This window comes from Sminthopsis crassicaudata, chromosome 2 (genome assembly GCF_048593235.1).
Source record: "Sminthopsis crassicaudata isolate SCR6 chromosome 2, ASM4859323v1, whole genome shotgun sequence".
In the NCBI taxonomy this organism is placed as follows: Eukaryota; Metazoa; Chordata; class Mammalia; order Dasyuromorphia; family Dasyuridae; genus Sminthopsis; species Sminthopsis crassicaudata.
In genome coordinates, this window is record NC_133618.1 from 295647675 (window position 1) to 295663083 (window position 15409).

General features: G+C 34.0%; 1 protein-coding gene across 3 annotated transcripts in view; it reads left to right on the forward strand.

The window, feature by feature from the left end:
• Positions 1-15409, forward strand: part of PTPN21 (protein tyrosine phosphatase non-receptor type 21) — a 117526-nt gene that overhangs the window by 16888 nt on the left and 85229 nt on the right. The window lies entirely within an intron of this gene.

Here is a 15409-nt window from a genome sequence, read left to right on the forward strand (position 1 = left end):
TGCTGCTCCTCCCAAAATCATTTCATGGAATTTGCCCTTGTCTAGTTCTGGATCTAAGAAATAGAAACTCAGCCCTCTTCATTCTTTAAATCTAATTTCAGGCTTTATGGCAAAAATCTCTGGTGTTTCTTATGTCTAAAAAGGCTCCATGTGCAAGTGCCACATTTTTCAGCCATTTTTTTCTGAGCACTGAAAGAGTAGAGATGAAAATTCTAGGAAAACTAGCTCTAAAATTACAACCTAATTCTGAGTGGGAAAACCATTTAGAGGTTGAATGATCATCTTGAGGAAGGCAAAAGAATTTTTTTCAAATATTTTAATCTAGTATGAGTCAGATCACATGTACCCTATAAATCCATTAGTCATGAGTAAACTAGATAACCATGCACATAGTGTGTTGTAAGGAGTTGAACTCATGGATTCATCAGTCATTCTAAGTATATCTGTCCATTTGTCCCTTTCTCTTATGGGGGAAGGGACTATCTTGTCCTCTATCAGTCTATCCAGGCTCTATCTGTTATCTTTATGGAAACTTTAACTCCTTGACCTCACACTTCCTTGATTTGCTTTTAACTCCAATGATGTTCACCTTTGTCCCGCTTCAGCCAAAGCAGACCTTAGACCTCAGTCATTATTCAAATTGTTGTACTCCCACAGTCTTGAACTCTGAAATTCCTTTCACTTCTTCCCACTCTCTTATTCCTTTTAAACTTGCTCTTGTCCTTTGTTGTGATTTCTTTTTTTTTTTTTTTCACTGAATAAACATTTATTAAGTGCCTACTATGTGCCAGGCCCAGTGCTAAGCACAGGAGATACCCTGTTATTTGTCCTTTCCTTTTCTTTCTTTCTTTCTTTCTTTTTTTTTTAATTGTAGCTTTTTATTTACAAGATATATGCATGGATAATTTTTCAGCATTGACCCTTTGCAAAACCACTTGTTCCAACTTTTCGCCTCCTTTCCCCACTCCCTCCCCTAGATGGCAGGTAGACCAGTACGTGTTAAATGTGTTAAAGTATATATTAAATACAATATATGTATACATATCCATACAGTTATTTTGTTGCACAAGAAGAATTGGACTTTGAAATAATGTAAAATTAACCCGTGAAGGAAATAAAAAATGCAAGCAGACAAAAACAAAGGGATTGGAAATGCTATGTAGTGGTTCACACTCTTTTCCCAGAGTTCTGAAAAGAATGCATTTACTATTTCTGCCTTTCTGCATTTAATTTTGAGGTCTTTATGTCCTAATATATGTCAATTTTTGTATAGGTTCCATGAACTGCTGAGAAGAAAGTGTTCTCCCTTCTGTCTCCGTTCAGTTTTCTCCAAAGATCTATCATACTTAACTTTTCTAATATTCTATTTACCTCTTTAGCTTCTTTCTTTTTTGTTTTGTGGTTTGATTTTTCCAATTCTGAGAGTGCAAGGTTGAGATCTCTCACTATTATAGTTTTGCTGTCTATTTCTTCTTGCAACTCTTAACTTCTCCTTTAGGAAGTTAGATGCTATACCACTTGGTGCATATATGTTTAGTATTGATATTGCTTCATTGTCTATGCTTCTCTTTAGCAGGATATAGTTTCCTTCCTTATCTCTTTTAATTAGATCAATTTTTGCTTTTGCTTGATCTGAGATAAGGATGGCTACCCCTATTTTTTGACTTCACCTGAAGCATAATAGATTCTGCTCTAGCCTTTTACTTTACTCTGTATGTATCTCCCTGCTTTAAATGCGTTTCCTGTACACAACATATTGTAGGGTTCTGGCTTTTGATACAGTTTGCTGTCCATCTTCGCTTTATGGGAAAGGTCATCCCATTCACATTTACAGTTAAAATTACTAATTCTGTATTTCCTTCCATCTTATTATCCCCAGATTATGCTTTTCTTTTTCTCATCCCCTTTCCCCCCCTCCCCAGTATTAAACTTATGGGCACCACTTGCCTCACACAGCTCTCCCTCTTTAGAATCCCTCCCACTCCCTTTAAATCCCTTGCCCTTTCTTATACCTTTCCCTTACTACTCTTTTCCTTTTCCCTTTTCCTCTCCCACTTTTTAATGAGGTGAGAGAAGTTTCTCTGTAAACCAAATATGTAAATTATTTTCTCTTTGAGCCAGATCTGATGAGGGCTAGACTCACACAATATTCCTCCCACTTTCTAAATTCCCTCAGATATGATAGGTTTCCTTTGCCTCTTTGTGGCATGTAATTTCCCTCTTTTTATCTCCCCTTTTCCCTTTTTCTGATACTATGCCCTTTCCACTTCTACTTCCCCTTTTTTATTATTATATCAGTAAAATCAATTTATACATGCAATCTCTCTATATGTCCATAACAGAAATATAGTTCTCAAGAGTTCTTTTTACTTTTTCTGCTTTTCTTGAATCCTATAGGTGGAGGTCAAATTTTTTGTTTAGCTCTGGTTTTTTTCATTAGAAACAAATGGAATTCACCTGTTTCATTAAATGTCCATCTTCTTCCCTAGAAAAAAATGCTCAGCTTTAGTGGGTAGTTTATTCTTGGCAGCATTCCAAGTTCTTTTGTCTTTCAGAATGTCAGATTCCAGGCCCTTTGATCCTTTAATGTGGAACCAGCTAGATCCTGAGTGAAACTTATTGTGGCTCCTCAGTATTTGAATTGTTTTTTTCTGGCTGCTTGTAATATTTTTTCCTTAGCCTGATAGTTCTGAAATTTAGGAATGATATTCCTTGGAGTTTTTATTTTAGGATCTCTTTCAGAAGGTGTTCAATGAATTCTTTCAATGACTATTTTACCTTCTGATTCTATTACATGTGGGCAGTTCTCTTTGATGATTTCCTGTAAAATAGTGTCTAGTTTCTTTTTTTCATCATAATTGTCAGGAAGTCCAATAATCCTCATTATCTCTCCTAAATCTATTTTCCAGATCTGTTGTTTTTCTAAGTAGATATTTAACATTTTTTCTATTTTTAAAATTTTTTTGGTTTTGCTTGACTGATTTTTGATGTCTCAACAAATCATTCATTTCTATCTGTTCAGTTCTGATTTTTAATGAGTTATTTTCTTCATTAGCTTTTTAAAATTTCTTTTTGTGTATGTCCAATTAAGTTTTTAATTAAATAAATTTAATTAAATAAATTGTTTTTCTCTATGGAATTTTTTTCCATTTCATTAATTTTTTTTTTTTTTTTTTACAGTTATTTTCTTTTTCCAGTTTACAAATCCTACTTTCCTGGGAATTCTTTATCTTTTCCATTTCACAAATTCTGTTTCCCTGGGAGTTCTTTACCTTTTCCAATTCACATTTCAGGAAATTATTTTCTTTTTCCACTTTATCAAATTTTTCTTTTAGTGAGTTATATGCCTTTTCTGTGCTCTCTTGCATAGTTTCTCTTTCCTTTCTCCATTTTTCTTCTAGCTCTCTTTTAAGATCTTTTATAATTTCTTCTAGGAGAGCCTTGTGTGATAGGGACCAAGTTGGATCCCCTTTTGGGGTTTTGTCTGGAGATTGTCTGTTATTAGTCTCCTCAGGGTTGGAAACCTGCTCTCTTTTTGTATAGAAGTTATCAATAGTTAGAGTTCTCTTGACTTTTTTACTCATTTTTAAAAAATGGGTCTGCCTTCAGGGCAAGGAGATTACCAGCTTTCTCTGCAAAACAGGGATAGATAGATGGACAGTAGCTGTCCTGCAAATGGGCTGCAAAGAGTGGCTAAGCTGTGGAAGTGCCCTAGAAAGAGCCCCCAGCGGAAGTGTCTCTGCCCTGGGAAACGTGGCTGTGCTACAGCAGTTCTACTGCCCCGGGCAGACCCCCCACCCCTGCAGAATGTGGCTGCACGGCTGTGCTGTGGTCTGTGCTAAGTCAATTCCGGTGCTGGGTGGGTGTAGCCAGATCCTGTTAATTCTGGCGTTTTTTGGAATACATGCTATTTTTGGCATTTGTGTAACTTCTCTACTGATCTACTGCTTTCCAACTAAAACAGAGGAGTCAACCTGTGGTAGAGTCCTCCCTGCAAAATTTTCCAACCAAGGAGACCCACCCCCGCTCTGCTCTGCTCAGTGTGCTAGCCTCTGTTTTCTGCCTCCCTGCCTGCACTGGCCTGCTCCTGCCGATCAAGACAAACCTTTTCTGGTGATCTTCCAAATTATCTTCTGTTGGTATTTTGTTGCACTCCCAATATTTGTAGATTTTACCAGTCAATCACTATTTCTGAGGCTGAATTTAGTAATTAGTAGTGAGGGTAGAAGAGGAGCTTAGAATGACACATGTATCTTCTCCACCATCTTGCCTTTGTTGTGATTTCTAACATCTTAGTTTTACACTGGTCTCTCAGTTCACCATGTTACTCTCTGTTCTGACCTGCTTTATCTTTCTACTGGCTTGAATTATATGGTTGCCCATCAAGAGGGTGCTTATGATCATCTTGTACCGTGGATTTTGATTGTTGCATCTTTAAGTCCCAATTTGCCTTTCCCTTTTCACTGACAAGCTTTTTTTTTTTTTTTAAATTTTATTGATGTCTTTTGTTCATATATTAGTCATCACCAGATAGCTTCTTCCCACTCCCCCCTCCCCACCTTCCATGTTGCTTCTCTTATAATAAAGAAAAATAGGCAAAATCAACTGATATATTGATTGACAGTAAATGTAATCTTTTTTTTTTGTGTGAAGAATTCGACTTAATATTTTTCCTCTCGTTTTTTTAACTTAAGAATCATAAATATTTCAATATAAAAAAATAGAAAAAAGATTTTGCATGAAATTGTGAACTTTTATTGTGTACTGTTTGTGTTCCCAAAAAAGTGTATATCAAATTTAACATGATAGTAACAGAATTAATTCTGTTTGCCTGAATGCCCTTCTGGATCTCCTTCTGCTCTCTGTATATTTTTAAATGTTTCATTAAAGCTTCCTTCCTTCCTTCCTTTTTTTCTTCTTTTGTTCTTCCCTTCCTGCCTTCCCTATTCCTTCTTTCTTCCTCTTTTCCTTCCTCACTATATCTCTCTTTTATTACTCACCATTTTACTCCCTGTCCCCCACAAAAAACCCTCCCTTGGAAGGATAGTTGAGTAAAACAAATCCATATTTTGACTGTGCCTGAAATTGTCTGTCTCATCCTATATTTCTGGTCCATCACCTCAGTGGTGTATAGTTTTGACTTGGAGAGAGCACAGATACTTTAATTCTGGATATGATGATTTTCTTTAATGCAACCTAAGATTGATTAAATGATTTTGGGTATTGTGTCCCATTTTCAAATCATATTGTGCCTGAAGTCTACTAAAATGCACAAGTTTTTTTTTTGTTTTTGTTTTGTTTGTTTATTTTATTTATTTTTTCTTAAGATGCCGCTTTCATCTTATATTTTAAAGCTGATTTATTTTTTGGAACTCAAAGGCACATCCTTTACCATTCAGCCTTCCTTAGTCTTATTTTTTTCTTTGACTACTTCCTTTTCCCCTAAAACTCAGTAAGTACTGTTCTGCTCCTGTACCTTACTTTTTTTTTTTTTGAACTTTTGTTTATTGCTAGTTATGCCTAATTTTACATTATATTTGTTTGTCTTTTCCCCCACAAGAACAGATCAAAACCTTTTTTTTTTCTTTTTTTTTAATGGAAAATTTTTAGGACCTGTGAAGTCAAAACTATTTTTATAATAATACTAAAATATTTTAATTTTGAATATAGTAAATATCTATAGATATAACTCACATAGAAAGTTCTTTTGGGAGGGATCCTTAGTAATTTTTAAGAGTGCAAATGTGTCCTAAGACTAAAACTTAACAACCAGTGCATTAGTAGATAATGTCTGTGATAACATTTATCACCATGTAGCCTATTTGGTAGATTTAGCTACTTTAGTCCTTGTCCAATAGAGATTTGTGAGAGTTCACAATCCACTCCTGTAGCATTAGCAAAATCAGCTTTACCTCCATGTCCCAGTTAGGTTTCAGAGTAAGTAGGACTTTAGTGGAGCATTATAAGCATATACTCTTATAAACATAAAAAATATTATGCATTAATTATAGTTATGATGACAGAGTGTAATATATCACATTAAATAATTACTATCTTATATATCTCATACATGTTATATATAACTACTTTACTCCCCTCCCCCCTTTACCTCTATTAGTATTACTATAGGGTAGAGCAATAGAATCATAGATTTAGAACCGAAAGGGCTTTTAGAAGTCATTTTGGCACAGTGATGGGCACATGTTGGATACTTATAAATATTTGTTGATTTTTTGATCTAGTTAGATCCTCATTTTATTCATGTGATTGACTTGATTGAGACTGATTCTTCTATGCTTCTATCTCACTTAGGCTGGAAATGCAATGGCCACATGGACCCAGTCCCAATGTTGATTGGTTCAGAAGCTTTAACCTGTTCAGTTGCCCCAAGCTGGGACAGTTAAACATGCCTACGACAGTCTTGTGGTCCTCCCCTGCAATGGGGTGAGGTTGAGGGGGATAGATATTAATTTATTAGTACCAGACTTAGTGTGGACACTTGAGTGGCTTCCATTATTGATATATCTTAGAACTTCAGAACTCAAGCTTTCTATGAACTTCAGACTCCCTCACTCAAGAAATATAGCCATGTATTACCATACCAGTTCAAGTCTCAATTTTTTATATGGGGAAACTGAGGATCAGAGAGGTTATATGACTTAACCAAGATACCAAGAGTGACAGATCTGGGATTTTTAACTTGGGTTATTTGATTCCTAATTTAGTGCTATCTTCCCCGAAAGTATATTTCTTTTAAAATATACTAGTTTTCTTTTACTTATGGATATTGTGTGCATTTATATACAGTTTAAAGAATGAGTACTATTCACAGTAATTAAGGATTATTGGATGAACAATTTAAATAACTGCATATAATACAATACCTGTTTATATCAGCTCTTTTTTGTGACAAATAATTGAAAATTAAGGGGATGCTTCTCTATTGGGGAATGGCTGAACTAATTATATGAAGTATATGATTGTAATGGAATACTATTGTGCTATAAGCAATGATAAGTTGACTGATTTCAGAAAAACCAGGAAAGACTTATATGAATTAATGCAAAATGAAGTGAATAGAACCAGGAAACCATTTTACACAGTAGCAACAATATTTTATGATGATTAACAATGAATAACTTAGTTATTCTTAGCAATTCAGTGATCCAAGACAATTCCAAAGGAATCATGATGAAAAATACTATTCACCTCTCGAGAAAAGAGTTGATAAGAGTCTGAATGCAGATTGAAGCATACTATTTTTCACTTTTTCAAGAGTTTTTTTTTCTTTTGCTTTGTGTCTTTCTTCATAATATGACTTATGTAGAAAAATGTTTTGCATGATTACTCATGTGTAAACTATATCAAATTGCATACTGTCTCAGGGAAGAAAAGAAGAAGGGGGAAAATTAAAAATTAAAAAAAATGAATGTTAAAATTATCTTTACATATAATTGGGAAAAAATAAGAGAATATTAAAAAAAATTAAGATGGGTTTGAACTGAGCCTTGATGGAAGTCAGGAGATAGAAGTGAAGAAGAAAAACAATCCAGAATGAGGGAGAGCCCCTACTGAATTTGGAGTAGGACAATTTCCTTAACTGTTTAAAAAAAAGGTGTGTGTGGGTGGGTGGGGGGAAGGCAGTTGAATTAAATGGTCTTTGGGGGCCCTTCCAGATGCAATGCTTTATGATTATATGATTCTGTGAATCCATACCTCGATCTGATATGGAATTGCAATGTTATAGGGAGCCTTAAGAATTTAAGGAATTTACTTTTAAACAGTAGGAATCTTGAGCAAGGAAACCATTCCTCCAAGAGAGTTATAGTAGCTATAGTAGGAAAGATTAATTGGCATTGTGGATTCAGAAGGGGGTAGTTGTAGAGTCTTGTTCTGTTTGTACATAGTTTTGCTTTTTTTCTATTGATTCATATTTAGTTTATTAAAATAACAAATATTTCTTAAAACAAGAGTACAATACCCATTTCAAACTCTTCCTTGCCTTCCAAAATCTCTACAATTTAGCCCCTATTTTGTTTTTAATTTTTTTTCCATTTCTTTGCCCTTTTTCTTATACTTTCTGGCCTAGTCAAATTGGTCTATTCATTGTTTCCTAGACATTTTATATACATTCTTATCTCTATTCCTTGACTCCCAGAATTCTTCCCAGAATGCCTGAATCATCCTTTCATCAACTCCCAGCTCATTTCTCATATCTTTTATAAAAATTCCTTTTACTATTCCAATTGTAGAGTAAATTTCTGTCTTCTGATTTCCTGTAGTACTTGTTGGCAATATTATTTAGTCATTTGGTGTTTAACATAGGTTGCCTTTTATTTTAATTTAATTTTTAAAAAGGTTATCTTCATGTCTTACTCAGGCTGGAAGTACAACTTCTACTCATAGGCTTGATTTCAGTAATAATCAGCACAGGTGTTCCATTTTTGAGTTAGGTTGGTCAATTTCCTCATTTCTTGGTGGCCTTCTATTCCCTTTATTCCTTTATTCCCAAGAATACACCATACTGTTACTGAATTTAGTGTCTGATCAGTTTAGCTTACAATGGTTCAGTATTCTCAAGCTTAATCTTAATTCACCAATCTCAGACTTCCACTTAGCAGGGATAACAGACATGGCAAACACACCCAGCATATTGCCTTTTATTATTATTATTCATCTCTATTTTTCCCTTTCTCTATCCCCACTGTTGTGTGGGGATTTAAGTGATCTCTCAAGACCTTTCACACACACTTCGAGGGAATCAAGCTAACAAATAGAGGACCAGAGGGAGGAAACAGACTTTCCCAAAGTTATACTTTGTACCCTATGGTATTGTCACTTTATCATTTCTGATATTAGTTATTCTAATATTCTAAGACAATATTCTAAGTTTCTTGAGGTATAATCTGTCCTGTTGTATTTATATGTGTTAGATACTGCAGAGTATACCATGCTTATACATTTTAAGCTTTTTAATAAGTATATATTGAATTTAGTTCTAAAGGAAAGAACTTGGAAATTAACAAAATTGAGAACTTTAAATTTCCCTAATGAAAATAGAAAATCAGTAGGAATAGAACATTCTTGTAAAAACTTAACATGGACACTTTTTTTTGTGATTAGGAAAAAATAATTGTAATCAAAAATACTAATGTAGTAGAGAAGCCAAGAATTTATCAGAAATCTATTTTTGTTTCCCAGATAAATAGTATTACAGAAACTTACCTATTCTATGATTTGTAGCTATGCCTAGTAAGCCAAAAAAAAAATGATATAATTTGAGATAGAAACTTGTGGGTCACTAAAAATGTGTTTTGATTTTTCAAACTGCAACCAAATCCTTTCTTTAAATTTATTTTGAGTCCAGTTCTTTGTTTATGTTCAGTATCTTTACAAGATGAACATCTCAATAGATTGTCCATCCAAGTCCATATTATAGGCATTTTTGGTCTACTTTTATCTTTCCTTTCCTTTCTTTTCCTTTCTTTTTTCTTTTCTTTTTTTCCCTTCCTTTTCTCTTCACTTCTTCCTTCTCTTTCCCTCCCTTTCTCCCTCCCTCTCTCTCTCAACTTCTCTCTCCTTTATCTCTCTCTCTCTCTCTCTCTCCCCCCCCCCCTCCCCTAATAGAAGATGGAGTGCTAAATTTGATTTCAGGAAGACCTTGACTTGATACCTACTTTTCATACCCACTTTCATTGTGATCATGGTAAATCATTTAAACTCTTTGAATCGGTTTTCTTATTTGTAAAATAGGGAAATTTTCTGTAGTATTAATGTAGCATAGTTATTGTGAAACTTAAATGAAATAATGTATATCAACCACATTATGAATCTTAAGGCACAATATAAATATCACTTATTTTTATAGATAAGTCAAACTTTTTTAAGTGATTGTGAATTTAGAGCTTGTACAAAATTATGAGACAATCAGTTTATTTTATCTGCTAACAGTAGCATTTGAAGAATTTCACAATTTTTGGAGAGTCGCCTGTCAATATGGGTCTTTGGCTGGACATTTCCCATGATGACCATAAGCATCTCTGGAAGGGACATATATTACTGTTTTTGCTTTTCTCAACATGAATAATCATAACATCTAAGAGAGTTGTTTCTCTTGCTGTATCTTTCTAGAGTCCTTTTATGGTTTTTTTATTTGTTTCATTAAAAAATTTTAAAAACATTTTCAACATTTACTTTAATAAGATTTTGATTTCCATTTTTTTCTTCCTCCATTTCTCTCCTTTCTCCTCCCCAAGGCAGTAAGCAATTTGATGTAGGTTATACAGGTACAATGATATTAAACGTATTTTCACATTAATCATGTTGTAAAGGAAGAATGAGAACAAAAGGAAAAACGATGAGAAAGAAGAAAGAAAAAAAGTGGAAATAGTATGCTTTGATTTGTATTCAGATTCCTTATTTGTCTGGATGTGGATGACATTTTCCATCTTGAATCTTTTAGAATTCTCTTAGATTGTTAAGAAGAGCTAAGTCTATCAAAATTGATCATTGCACAGTGTTGCTGTTATTGTGTGCAATGTTCTGGTTCTGTCCACTTAATTCAGCATCAATTCATGTTAAGTCTTTCCAGATTTTTTTGAAATCAGCCTGCTTGGCTGTCAGCACAGAAGGGTTCTACTACATTCATATAATTTGTTTAGTTATTCCCTAATTGATGGGTATCCCCTCAATTTCCAATTCTTTGCCACCATAGAGACATTTTTGTACATGTAGGAACTTTCCCCTTTTTTATGAGCTCTTTTTATGTCATGGTTTTAATATGTTCATGAAAGAAATCTTTGAAGAAGATTTTCTGTGGCTCCTGACCCAAGTTCATGAATTCATTTATAAATTTAAGGAACTGCATGAACTTGGATGGGGAAAAAAAAAAATCTTCATTTTCACTAATCCAACTACATTTAGCATTTCTTTGAATAAAAAAAAGGCGGGGATGTCCATTACTCAAAAGGGTTAACTTTTGCTATAAGATATCATTTTGGTCTAAATACATATTTAGTTATGCAGTTAATTAAAAAAAAATAGCTCAGAAGATATTAGTCCTAATTTTAGCTCTTCCTCTGTAAAATGAAGAGGGTGGACTAATGACTTCTGAGGTCTTTACAGATCTAAATCTGTCATCCTATGAATATGAGACCTGAAAGATAATGTAGAGATCTATTATTCTCTCACTTTACAGATGAGAAAGTTGAAGCTGGAAGTTGTGATTTTTTTTTCACCTTCAAACTATATAGCTAGCTAGTGTTCTCAAACTGAATTAATATCATTATCTCTACTTCTACTATTTTGAACTTTGAGATTTTTTGGAAATTAGTGAAAACAAATGACAATATATTATCAATCAATTATTGAATAGTATCCTACTATGGTAGGTGGGAGAAGACACTGCAGAGTATGTAAAGAAGATGAGATGATCAGATGGTGATGTTATTAGAACCCTTAGGATATTTCATGTCATTTACTATAATTACCACAATTTATTACTTTGTTCTAAAGTGTATGTTTTTTTTTAATTTTATAATTATAAAAAATTTTTTTGACAGTACATATGCATGAGTAATTTTTTTTTATAACATTATCCTTTGTATTCATTTTTCCAAATTTTCCCCTCCCTCCCGCTACTCTCTCCCCTAGATGACAGGCAATACATATCACATGTGTTACAGGATAACCTAGATACAATATATGTGTGTAAATCCAATTTTCTTCTTGCATGTTAACAATTGGATTCTGAAGGTATAAGTAACCTGGGTAGATAGACAGTAGTGCTAACAGTTTATTCAATTCCCAGTGTTCCTTCTCTGGGTGTAGTTGTTTCTGTCTATCATTGATCAAACGGAAGTGAGTTGGATCTTCTTTATGTTAAAGATATCCACTTCCATCAGAATACATCCTCATACAGTATTGTTGTTGAAGTGTACAGTGATCTTCTGGTTCTGCTCATTTCACTCAGCATCAGTTGATGTAAGAGTCTCCAGGCCTCTCTGTATTCATCCTGCTGGTCATTTCTTACAGAGCAATAATATTCCATAACATTCGTATACCATAATTTACCCAACCATTCTCCAATTGATGGACATCCATTCATCTTCCAGTTTCTAGCCACTACGAAAAGAGCTGCCACAAACATTTTGGCACATACAGGTCCCTTTCCACTTCTTTAGTATTTCTTTGGGATATAAGCCCAGTAGTAGCACTGCTGGGTCAAAGGGTATGCACATTTTGATAACTTTTTGGGCATAGTTCCAAACTGCTCTCCAGAATGGCTGGATTCTTTCACAACTCCACCAACAATGTATCAGTGTCCCAGTTTTCCCACATCCCCTCCAACATTCATCATTATTTGTTCCTGTCATCTTAGCCAATCTGACAGGTGTGCAGTGGTATCTCAGAGTTGTCTTAATTTGCATTTCTCTGATCAGTAGTGATTTGGAACACTCTTTCATATGAGTGGATATAGTTTCAATTTCATCATCTGAGAATTGTCTGTTCATATCCTTTGACCATTTATCAATTGGAGAATGGTTTGATTTCTTATAAATTAGTGTCAGTCCTCTGTATATTTTGGAGATGAGGTCTTTATCAGAACCTTTAACTGTAAAAATATTTTCCCAATTTGTTACTTCCCTTCTAATCTTGTTTGCATTAGTTTTGTTTGTACAGAAATAAAGTGTGTTTTTGAGACCACATTAGATAAAGAAAAATGAGCAAGAAGAGAAACATGAATATCAATTAAGCAAGAAAGCTATCTATGGGAATCTTTAATATGTTTAAAACAGAGCTGTTCAATAGGAGATCTTCATTTGAGCTTGTTCAGTTACATAAGCATCACATTGAAGAAATGTACCCTGGGGGTGGAGATGGGGATATTTTCTCTGTTAAGATATTTTCTAAAATAATAGTTGATATAATATTGAGTGGGTCTTTGGTGGAGAGGAAGAATAAAGGGGAATTTAAAGCTTTATCTCTTTGCTACCAAACTATTACCAAGGGTAAAAACAGTTAGGGCAGTTAAATGGCACCTGATCTAATGATTGAGTAGGATCTTTGTACTCCACAATAAGACATTCAGAAAAATTAAGTAGACAACCGGGGGCAGCTAGGTGGCGCAGTGGATAGAGCACCAGCTTTGAATTCAGGAGGACCCGAGTTCAAATTTGGTCTCAGACACTTAACACTTTCTAGCTGTGTGACCCTGGACAAGTCACTTAACCCCAGCCTCAGGGAAAAAAAAAAATTAAGTAAATAACCATGGCAAACACACTTCCTGCACCCTTTGTGTTACAATTTCTTAATTCTAGTCTCAAGGCAAGACCACAATCCTTTAAAGAATTCTTTGTTCTTGGTGAGTGCCATTGATCAATTTTAATGATCTATGTTTTCATTTTTCTTAAGATTAACAAATTATTGGAACCCTTCCATATATAATGGCAACATATATTTCTTGGTCTATATATAAATAAGAAGTTAGTGAAATTTTTTTCTATTATACTCTTTATTAATAATAATACAATTATATAGCAAATTATTCCATTTATTGTTTTCCTTTACAGTTTTTCAGTGTATTTTCTTTTTTAATCTAATTTTAAGTTCTAAATACATTCTGTTATGCACAGTGTTATCTGTTGTAAAATAATTTATTCTAAAACAAAAAAGGAAGTTCAGAATAAAGAAGTAACACATCAGCTAAGTCAGTCTGACAGCACACATATTATTATTTCATATTCATTGTCTTTTCCTTCTGCAAAGAAGGTAGAGGTGTATTTGCTAACCTTTTTCTAGATCTTTTTGATTTTCCATTGTGTAGTTTTGTTTTTTCTTTATTCTTATTTTTATTATTGAAATAATGCATACATATTATTTTTCTGGTTGTGCTTCATTTTGCATCAGTGTGTAAACAGCTTTTGAAGGTTGCCCACGTTCTTTATATTACTTTTTTGTATAGATTACATTTTTTAGGCATTTTAAAATTTCATCTGTCCTTAATTCCTAGTGCTCTAGGAATTTGATATATGTGAAAATGGTATGGGAAATTTAAATGGTATCATTTAAAGGCATGTTTTTAGTAGATAGCTTTTTTGCACAGAAAAAAAAGTTCTTGTCCTCAAGAAGCTTATTGTAGTATTTGATATGTAAGACATATGCTTGTGAAGAAATAACAATATAAAGCAATATGTGCTTTACAAAATGAGATGTGGGGAAAATGTAGAACAGTGGATTTCTCCTCTCTGGAGTCCTGATCATGTCACAGATCAATCAGTCAAGCACAGATTAAGAACCTGGTATGTTCCATATGTGTCCTAGGTGTTAGGATAAAAGACAAAAGAAGAACAAAACTTGGCCATTTTAATAGAGGAAACATGTATGTATAATGCAAAGCCAATAAAAAATAATATGAGGTAAAGTTGAAGGGGTTAGCACCCACCAGCTTTATGCAAAAGGTTGCTTTTGAACTGAGTCTTGAAGGAAGTTAGAGATTCCAGGTGGTAGGGATAAGGAGGAGGAACATTCTAGGTATAGAGGACAGTCAAGGCGCAAGCTCGCAGATGGAAGACAGAATGTCATATATGAGAGACAAAGATAAGAGAGTTGAGTATAAAAAATAGCTGTTAATAACCCAAACATAGACTGCATGTATAGGGGAATAATATGTAAGAAGGCTCCAAAGATAAGATTGAGTAGAGTTGTAAAGAGCTTTAAAGGAGGAGTTCATGGTGAATTCTTTGGGTAGGGGGCTAATTGAGGAAGGGAGCCCATGGTCAAATTTGTCCTTAAGGAAAATCTCTTTGATAAATAACTGTGGAAAATGGATTGCAATTGTCCTGGGATATTGTAAAAGTCACTATTTTACTAGTACACGTTGGATTGAGATGGTCTCTGAGGTCTCTTCCAAATATGAGATTTTTAAGAAACTATGTATATTGTGGGTGGAAAAACAAAACAAAACAAAACAAGATAAGATAATATAGAGTTTACAAGAAACCAAAAAAGGATAAAAGAATACTATCATCAGCCTTTTCAACTCCCTTGACCAAGCTCTTCCATTTTCACCTCTGTCCACAAGAATGATCACCTGTTTCTTGTCATTCTGAAATTTCTGTTCTCCAAATTTTCTACCCATCTATCTCTTCCTCTGCCTCACTCCTCATTTTGGTTTGAAATCATCTTCTTAGCATTGTTTCATATTGTTCCCCTTCACATAATCTCTTATTTTTGACAGACTAGATTGTAGCTAGTTTTTCTGTGAACTCTACATTCCATCTTCCATGATCCGTCTCACAGGGAATTCCTGGTGCTGGGAATGTAGTTCTCAACTCTGCTTTTTAGAATTCTTAAGTATCATTTCCTACAGGAAGCTTTCTCATATCTTCCTTAATTGAAATTATAGTTC